Source organism: Lepisosteus platostomus, chromosome 4, assembly GCF_059453375.1.
Source record: "Lepisosteus platostomus isolate fLepPlt1 chromosome 4, fLepPlt1.hap1, whole genome shotgun sequence".
In the NCBI taxonomy this organism is placed as follows: Eukaryota; Metazoa; Chordata; class Actinopteri; order Semionotiformes; family Lepisosteidae; genus Lepisosteus; species Lepisosteus platostomus.
In genome coordinates this window covers 9244522-9253077 of record NC_142614.1, presented here as the reverse complement: position 1 = coordinate 9253077, position 8556 = coordinate 9244522, and the positions used below count along the sequence as shown (strand labels likewise).

Sequence of the window (8556 nt, the reverse complement as noted above, 5' to 3'; positions counted from 1 at the left end):
CTGGGATTAGAGAAACATTCTTCCCGAAATTCAGAAATCTAATCCCAGAGTTCCCACACCTGCCAGAATCACAACGGGTCCCAATCCTACTGGGAGAGGGAGGAGGGAACTCAGTTGAACTGGCAGCCCAGTATGTGATCTCCTGTCACAGCCTGAGGAACAGTGAGTCTGTCTCCCAATAATGCTCCAGCCGCCTACAGAATGTCAATATTTTATAATATGTCTTTGTTGTAAATGTCTGTAATATGTCTGTAGATTTTATTTTACTTCTATTTTTTGTTTTGTTTAATGTAAATATCATTACTTTCATTTGCTTTGGCAACACTGATTGTACCCATCAGTCATGCTAATAAAGCACCTTGAATTGAATTGAAATTGAGAGAGAGAGAGGTGAAACATTACAACAGGGGTGCTGTGGCCGCGCTCTTTACTGAAATATAGCGCCTTTGAAAGTAACATCTCAAAGCGCTTTATAGTTAAAACAAAAAAAAAATTAAGACGAGCAAACGATAAAATAAGCACAGAAGCAACACAAGCCGGTTGGAAGTACAACAGAGAATTCATGGTCATTAAAAAGTAAGACGGATACAGACACCAATTCAATCAAATCTTTTTTTTCTGAAAAGACCGGTTTTGAAAGCCCGCTGTAGAGATTAAATTACTTACAACTCGCAATAGTTAAAAGGAGACCTTTTGCGTGTTTAGAAACTGGAAAGGAAGAGACCAATTGAAACCTATTATGACTCCTGTTAAAATGTTTGATTGTTTAATTGAGCGCTCAGGCTGAACAAAAACCAGCAGGTGTGGGGGTCCCCATGGCCAGTATTAGGAATCCCTGCATTTGAGATGAGTACCATGAGTGCACACTCTAACATAACTCTAACATAACATTAAAACTCTCACAAAAGTTCTTCAGGGGTGATTGTCCTTTTTCAGTTGGCTCAGTTGTATCTGGGGTTGCTGGGGCTGGATTAGACACTGCATTAGAGAACAGAAAGTCCACCGGTTTGTATGTTTTGGTAACGATGAGAATTTTGAATAAAGCTGGGATGAGCAACTTGTTCCCCAGTGTCTTTCAGTATACGGGTTAATGGCAATTTATCTGGAAATGACAGCGAGTTAAAATGACTCAGGAAGAGAACTGGAGTGGAGCTCCAGTGAGCAGCTACGTGGACTGTCTTCAGGCAGGGGTGGCAGCAGGGGCGGGTCTAGAACAGCGACCAGCAGGTGGCACCCCTCCTCCCCTTGTTAAAGAGGTTGGTAACACATTCCATTACATTTCTAAAACCGAACTTTAATTATGCATTTTGTGTTATCACCCTGCAGCTCCCAGCATCCTGCATCCTGTTCTGTTCTTGCTTGTTCTTGGTGTGTCCTGGACTGTGAGTAACTCTTTTAGTGCACCCCTCACTGTACTGATTGTTTGTACTATTATTATTATGTAATTCGTTACACTGTGGCTGTGTTGTCTGTGTTAAGCTGCTGTTGCACTGCAATTTCCCTCAATAAAGTATCTATCTATCCAGGTGGGGCTGCACACTGGTGGTGGTGGAGGGGATCCCCATTACCTGTAAAGTGCTTTGAGTGGAGTGTCCAGAAAAGCGCTATATACAGTGTGAGCAATTATTATTATTTGTCCGTCCATTTCTCTCTTGTTTCTGAGGTAAAAAAAAAATATTCTCAGAATTGATTGGTTGATTGATTGATTGATAATATTTCAGAATGTTAACCATATTATTTATTCCACATCGAAAATCGCCACAGACTAGCATGTTTTATCTATATTATGCCCAAACATAAATATAGAAATAAATAAGAAAACTCTTCAGTGAACGTTGACATATATTTACAAGATAGATACAACAGGACTCATACTGTTTTTTTTTTTGCCTTGAATGTTGAGAATTCAGGCACTAGTTCTTTTGGATGCAGTTTTCCAACTGTATCCTGCTCTACCGACATGGACAGCGCAAGAGAAGTCTTGCACAGAGTTTTATTGATTTGAGCGTTGCGAAGCCATGCTCTTTACTAGCTAAAGGTTAAAAAAATAATACGTAGCGCTTTAAGCCAATGTGGATCACCAGACAGGAACTGTGTCACCTGATGGTCCTATATTCTGCCAATTCCTGGTCTCTCTCGCCTGGGTCAGTTTTCATGTTGTGTAGGGTGTAGTCAATGTTTGTTCTAGAGTTAAGTAAACAGCACACATGGTCTGTTTGTAGATTTTATTTACCTCCTCGGTTGTAACGAGATGATTAAAATGCATCTTTATGGGTTTTCTTGCACGTAAACCAGTAAGTAAAGGTCACAATTGTACATCCCGATAGAGCTCAAGATATAATAAAGCTTAGGGATGCTCCGCTCTATACAGTAAGTCCCGAAAGGCTCGCCTACGACATCAAAGCGCTATGGCGGTAACACAGGGGGCGGTGCAGGAGCGCGGAGCGTCAAAGCCACTTTTTTTTAATATATACTTTTCCAGAAATTGTCATTAACGCTTGAATACGATACATATCCGGTGTGGAGGACAGACGTGGAGGTGCGGTAGCGTGGCCGAGCGGTCTAAGGCGCTGGATTAAGGCTCCAGTCTCTTCGGGGGCGTGGGTTCGAATCCCACCGCTGCCACAAGCTTCCTTTTAGACACCAATCGTACATATCACTGCAGAAAATCGACAAAGTCAATATTGAATTCTGCCATTAAAGAATACATTACGGTTTTAAGTTCCTTCATTTGGGATATCGAGCACTACGCCCGCGTCTCTCCACTTGTCCTTACAGTGGTGCGGAAAAGAGCGCCACCAGACGAGGTGGCCGAGTGGTTAAGGCGATGGACTGCTAATCCATTGTGCTCTGCACGCGTGGGTTCGAATCCCATCCTCGTCGACGGCTTGTTTTACTAATAGGCACAAAAAAAGGCAGGGTGCTGGAAAAAAGTCTGCTTTTACGACAACAGCACAATCCGAAAAAGGTTGCTCCGATCAGAACTCGACCATATGCAAAAACTATAACTAAATATATAAACAATAGGTTTATTCCATGCTGAAGATAGAAGAAAGAAAACACAACATTTCGGTCGTGGAGCCTTCTTCTTGCTTCTTCACGGCTGAAACGTTGTGTTTTCTCTCTTCTCTTTTCAGCAGGGAATAAACCTGTTACTTGTTCCTTTGCAGCCTATGCATGCTGACGCAGCTACGCACCTAAATATATAAACGCCTTACGTTAAGAAAATGTCCCACTTAACGAATTAAAAAAAACCAACCTGTTGTGCAGTTGTATCGTAGATACGCAACGACATTTTAAATCTACACCCGGTTATAAAAGGATTTATTTCGGTGGAATGTGTTTCTCTGAACAAATAACTTCAGCGTAAGGGCGCCGCCTGCTGTGCCGTCTGGGAACCGCGGTTCGGTCGCGCTCTGCGGCCCGCACCGCATTCGAGCCTTAATCTCGGTTTTTTTAAACGTTTTTTTTTTCTTCGGACATTGTTTCGTATTTCGTTGGGTCTTTTCCTCAAAACGTCACGAAGACGCGAAGTTTATTCGGCGCGTTCCATGACTCTCGGCACCGCGCGAGCCCAGCAGAAACACACGAGCCCGGGTCCGCGGATTCTCGAAGTCCGCCTTCCGTGTGGTAAAAGGAAAACGAAACGAAACCCCCTCCCCAGCTCAATCACAATTTTTTATTCAGAGTTGATTTTTTTTTTATCCCTTCTGTTACACACACGTGATCCTGCGCTCTCAGACCCGAGTTCTGGAGCTCAACAAGTGTGAAGTTGATCCACCGTCTAAATCAATAGTGTCCGATTCCGGCTTCCGCGAGTCCCCGAGAGCAGTAATCAAATTGTTTGAGCCCCTTCCGCCTTGTTTTCCGTACAACCACAACTACAATCACACAACCACACACAACTAAACAATTACACACATACGACCACACACACACACTCGCAACCATTGTCAACCTAAGTCACATTCTCAGATAAAACTACTCATACAGACAACAACACAATAATCATTTACACCCCACTTACACGAGCACACATTTTATTTCTGTAGCGGTCCGACCTTCCCATTGACTTTCATTATGTAATTTACTGTACTCTACTCTGCTGAAATGAAAGTCCACACGCCCTTCAAGAAAGACCCCAGACGAAAAGAGAGTGTGTAATGTCTGTTCGTGGTCATGGAGACGAATTCAGCGGCTCTGAGGGATGGTGGGATAGCTGCCCGCTCTCGCGCTCACGGGCTCTCCTACAGAGTGACGTCAGTGCCGGGGGACCCGTTACTGGTGACCGGCGAGTCAGACCCAGGCAGCGCTGGAGCACGGCAGCCACAGCTCCGACTTCACATTCCAAATACACGTTTACAGGAAGACAGGCTATTAAAGATATCTCTGGCAAGTCATTACAGATTCACCATGCATGACACAAGGGTAGATATAAATCTTCTGCTGAAATATTTGTTCAAAGGCTTTTTTTTTCTTATTTCATTCTGTACTTCAGAGCCTTCTTCAGGTGTCCACGGCCGAAACGTTGTGTTTTCTTCTTTTTTTCAGCATGGAATAAACGTATTACTTGTTCCTTTGCAGCCTACGCATGCTGACGCAGCTACCCACCTGAACTAATACGGTACTACTGTACTAACATTGTAATAAAAAACTGAGTGTTATGCTATCTTTGACCAGATGGTGGCAGCCAAAGACCGTTCAGTGAAGGAGAAGCCTCAATAATAATAATCCTTACACTTATATAGCGCTTTTCTGGACACTCCACTCAAAGAGCTCTGCAGGTAATGGGGATCCCTTCCACCAACACCAGTGTGTAGCCCCACCTGGATGATGCACCAGTACTCTCCCCACACACCAGCTCTCAGTGGGGAGGAGACCAGAGTGATGAAGCCAGTTCAGAGAGGGGGATTATTAGGAGGCCATGACTGGTAAAGGAAATGTGGCCAGGACACAGGGGTAACACCCTTAGTTTTTTATTGACCAGTGAGAGTCAGGACCTCACTTTTACATCTCATCTGAAGGACGGCACCTTTTTTACAGTATAGTGTCCCCGTTAAGACCCACACAGACCACAGGGTGAGCGCCCTTTGCTGGCCCCATTAACACCTCTTCCAGCAGCGGCCTTAGCTTTCCCATTATTATTATTATTATTAATAATAATGTACACTATGGCTGCTGGCGTATCATCCAGGTGGGGCTGCACACTGGTGGTGCTGGAGGAGAGTCCCCATTACCTGTAAAGTGCTTTAAGGGGAGTGTCCAGAAAAGTGCTGTATAAGTATCAGGATTTATTAGTAGTAGTGCTAGTATGTCTGACTATACATCTGTTTTACAAACACTGTCCAAATCCAGTTGTTTCCTTGGTGTTTAAGTACAACTTCAGGACCATCAGTGAAGGACGAACCAGAGGACAAGAGGAAACTACAGGGTTGTGCATTGAAGACTGAGGACAAGTGGAGAGGTCCAGCACGTACTGGCAAGCCTGCACTGGGGTTGTGGCTCTACTGAGACCTGATTTTGTTCTTTGAAAGAGGATGAAGTCATTTTGTTTTGCGTGGATTGTGGGTTGTTGGTTGTGTTTTTGCAGCTTGTCTTTCTACATGTAACCTCCCGTCTGCAGTATGCTGGTATAATGTATTTACACTATATACAAACAAACAGCTATTTTTGTGAAATGAAAGAAACCAGTAAATTATTTTACTTTTTAATATGTTCAATCTGTAAATCCTTTCATTATTAAAAAAAAGTAAAAAAAAGAAAAAGGCTGTGCAAGAGGCAGCTCTTTACACAAAGTGTGGTGGGTGTCTGGAACAAGCTGCACAGCAAGGTACTGTAGCTGAACTCTTCATCTGCCCCCTTTATTCTAATTTCATTCCCAACCCCCCCCCCCCCCCGAACCCTTTTCTTCCCCCTTTTTCTTGTTCCTTCTTTTCCCCAGTCTGTTCTCTCCAGCACTGGATGCCTTTTCCGAAGTGCTCTCCTCCAGTGTTCCTCCTGCTGCCCCCCCCCCATGTGTTGCATGAAGGGGAGTCTCTGTGCGGGTGTCGTCTGCGGTCTGCGCTCCGCTCTCGAGGAAACTGCAGAACAGAGGCCCCTCAGTCCTCCCTCCCGTTTTGCTCCCTCTCTCTGTTTCCTGCACTGCTCTCTCCGACCAGAGAGTTACTTTATTTTGTCTGCCTGTCTCTCTCTCCTCTCTCTCACTTTTCTGTCTTTCTCTCCCCTCTCTCTCTGGGATCTGAGCAGGTTTGGTCTGTTTCAGGGTGGTGAGCTCTGTCTTGCAAGCCCCTCCTGGAGCTGTGTTTCTGTGTCCTCGGCTGCCTGCTGTTCTCAGCCCCGTCCCCTGTGACAGCGCTCCCTCCGACACGCCAGAGAGGCTGAAGAAAACCCAGAATCGAAATGAAAGTGGACTCAAACGTGCCAGCACACACGTGCTTAGAGTGAAACACTCGCACACACACGTGCACACACTTTCACACACATTCTCACTCTCACGTACACTCACAAACACACTGTCACATACACAGTCTCACACAGTTATACACACAAACTCTCACACACACTGTTACACACTCTTACATGCATACTCTCAGACACATTCGCATACACAGTTACAAACTCTCTCACACACTCAGTCTCTCACAGTTACACACACTCTCACAAACACTGTTACACACTCACACAGTTGCTCACTCTCACACACACTCTCACAGTTACACACTCTCACACGCACAGTTACACACTCTCACACAGTCTCTCACAGTTACACATACCCTCTCACACACACAGTTACATACTCTCACAGTCTCTCACAGTTACACAAACCCTCTCACACACACTGTTACACACTCTCACATGCATACTCTAACACACATTCGCATACACAGTTACACACACTCACACAGTTACACACTCAGTTACACACACACAGTCTCTCACAGTTACACACACTCTCACACACACACTGTTACACTCTCACACACAGTCTCTCACAGTTACACATACCCTCTCACACACACTGTTACACACTCTCACACACACAGTGTGTTGGCACAGCCCCCATCGACAGCCACAGACTCCGTCGCACACATTACTCACAGAGAGGGGGAGACAGAGAGAAAGGCCTTTTTGTGCGGCTTTGGGAAATGATGTAAAAGAGCAGGACTCTGGAGGGGGAGGGGGAGGAAGGCAGCTCAGGGCTGACGTTTAAAAGAGTGCCTTCTTTTCCCTTCCCTGTCCGCTATCTCTCCTCCACCGAGCTCTCCCCCTCACCCTCTCCTGGTCTGATCAGGGCCAGCTCCAGGGACCAGCGACAGGGGGAGACCGTTTCACAGGACAAGAGAGTTTGACAGAAAGAGAGACAGACAGGTAGACAGAGGAATGATAGAGAGACAGGCAGATAGACAGACAGATGAAGGATAGACAGAAAGAGGAATGATAGAGAGACAGACAGGTAGAGGAATGATAGAGACACAGACAGGTACTTGACCTTGAACTTGAACTTTATTGCCATATGTAACCGGTACACGTACTGGTACAATGGAATTCTTACTGACAGAAAGTCTCTCAATTGTTAAAACAAGTGTAAAACCACAAAGTGCAGACAGTGCATCAAGACAATATACAAGCAAACAGTAGACAATGTACAAGTAAACAAGTAAACAGTTTGAACGAAGGTAGACAGAAAGAGGAAATAGAGACACAGACAGGTAGACAGAGGAATGAAAGAGACTCGAATAGGTAGACAAAGAGAGGGATGATAAGAGAGACAGGTAGACAGAGGGATGATAGAGAGACAGACAGGTAGACAGAGGGATGATGAGAGACAGACAGGTAGAGAGATAACAGAGAGACAGACAGGTAGACAGAGAGATGATAGAGAGACAGGTAGACAGGGGGATGATAGAGACAGTCAGGTAGACAGAGAGATGATAGAGAGACAGACAGGTAGACAGAGGGATGATGAGAGACAGACAGGTAGACAGAGGGATGGTGAGATATAGACAGGTAGACAGAGGGATAATAATAATAATAATTGCTTACACTTATATAGCGCTTTTCTGGACACTCCACTCAAAGCGCTTTACAGGTAATGGGGACTCCCCTCCACCACCACCAATGTGCAGCATCCACCTGGATGATGCGACGGCAGCCATAGTGCGCCAGAACGCTCACCACACATCAGCTATCAGTGGGGAGGAGAGCAGAGTAATGTAGCCAATTCATAGGATGATAGACAGACAGAAAGGTAGACAGAGGGATGATGAGATATAGACAGGTAGACAGAGGGATGATGAGATATAGACAGGCAGACAGAGGGATGATAGACAGACAGAAAGGTAGACAGAGGGATGATGAGATATAGACAGGTAGACAGAGGGATGATGAGATATAGACAGGTAGACAGAGGGATGGTGAGATATAGACAGGCAGACAGAGGGATGATGAGATATAGACAGGTAGACAGAGGGATGATGAGATATGGACAGGTAGACAGAGGGATGATAGAGAGACAGACAGGTAGACAGAGGGATGATGAGATATAGACAGGTAGAC

At 45.1% G+C, this 8556-nt stretch overlaps 2 non-coding genes across 2 annotated transcripts; both read left to right on the top strand.

Annotated features, from left to right (window-relative positions):
- The first annotated feature begins 2543 nt into the window (after positions 1-2543).
- trnal-aag (transfer RNA leucine (anticodon AAG)) lies at positions 2544-2625 on the top strand. The gene has a single exon. It is a non-coding gene; the product is annotated as a tRNA-Leu (tRNA).
- A 176-nt stretch (positions 2626-2801) lies between these two features.
- trnas-gcu (transfer RNA serine (anticodon GCU)) lies at positions 2802-2883 on the top strand. Its single transcript has one exon. It is a non-coding gene; the product is annotated as a tRNA-Ser (tRNA).
- The last annotated feature ends 5673 nt before the right edge of the window (positions 2884-8556 follow it).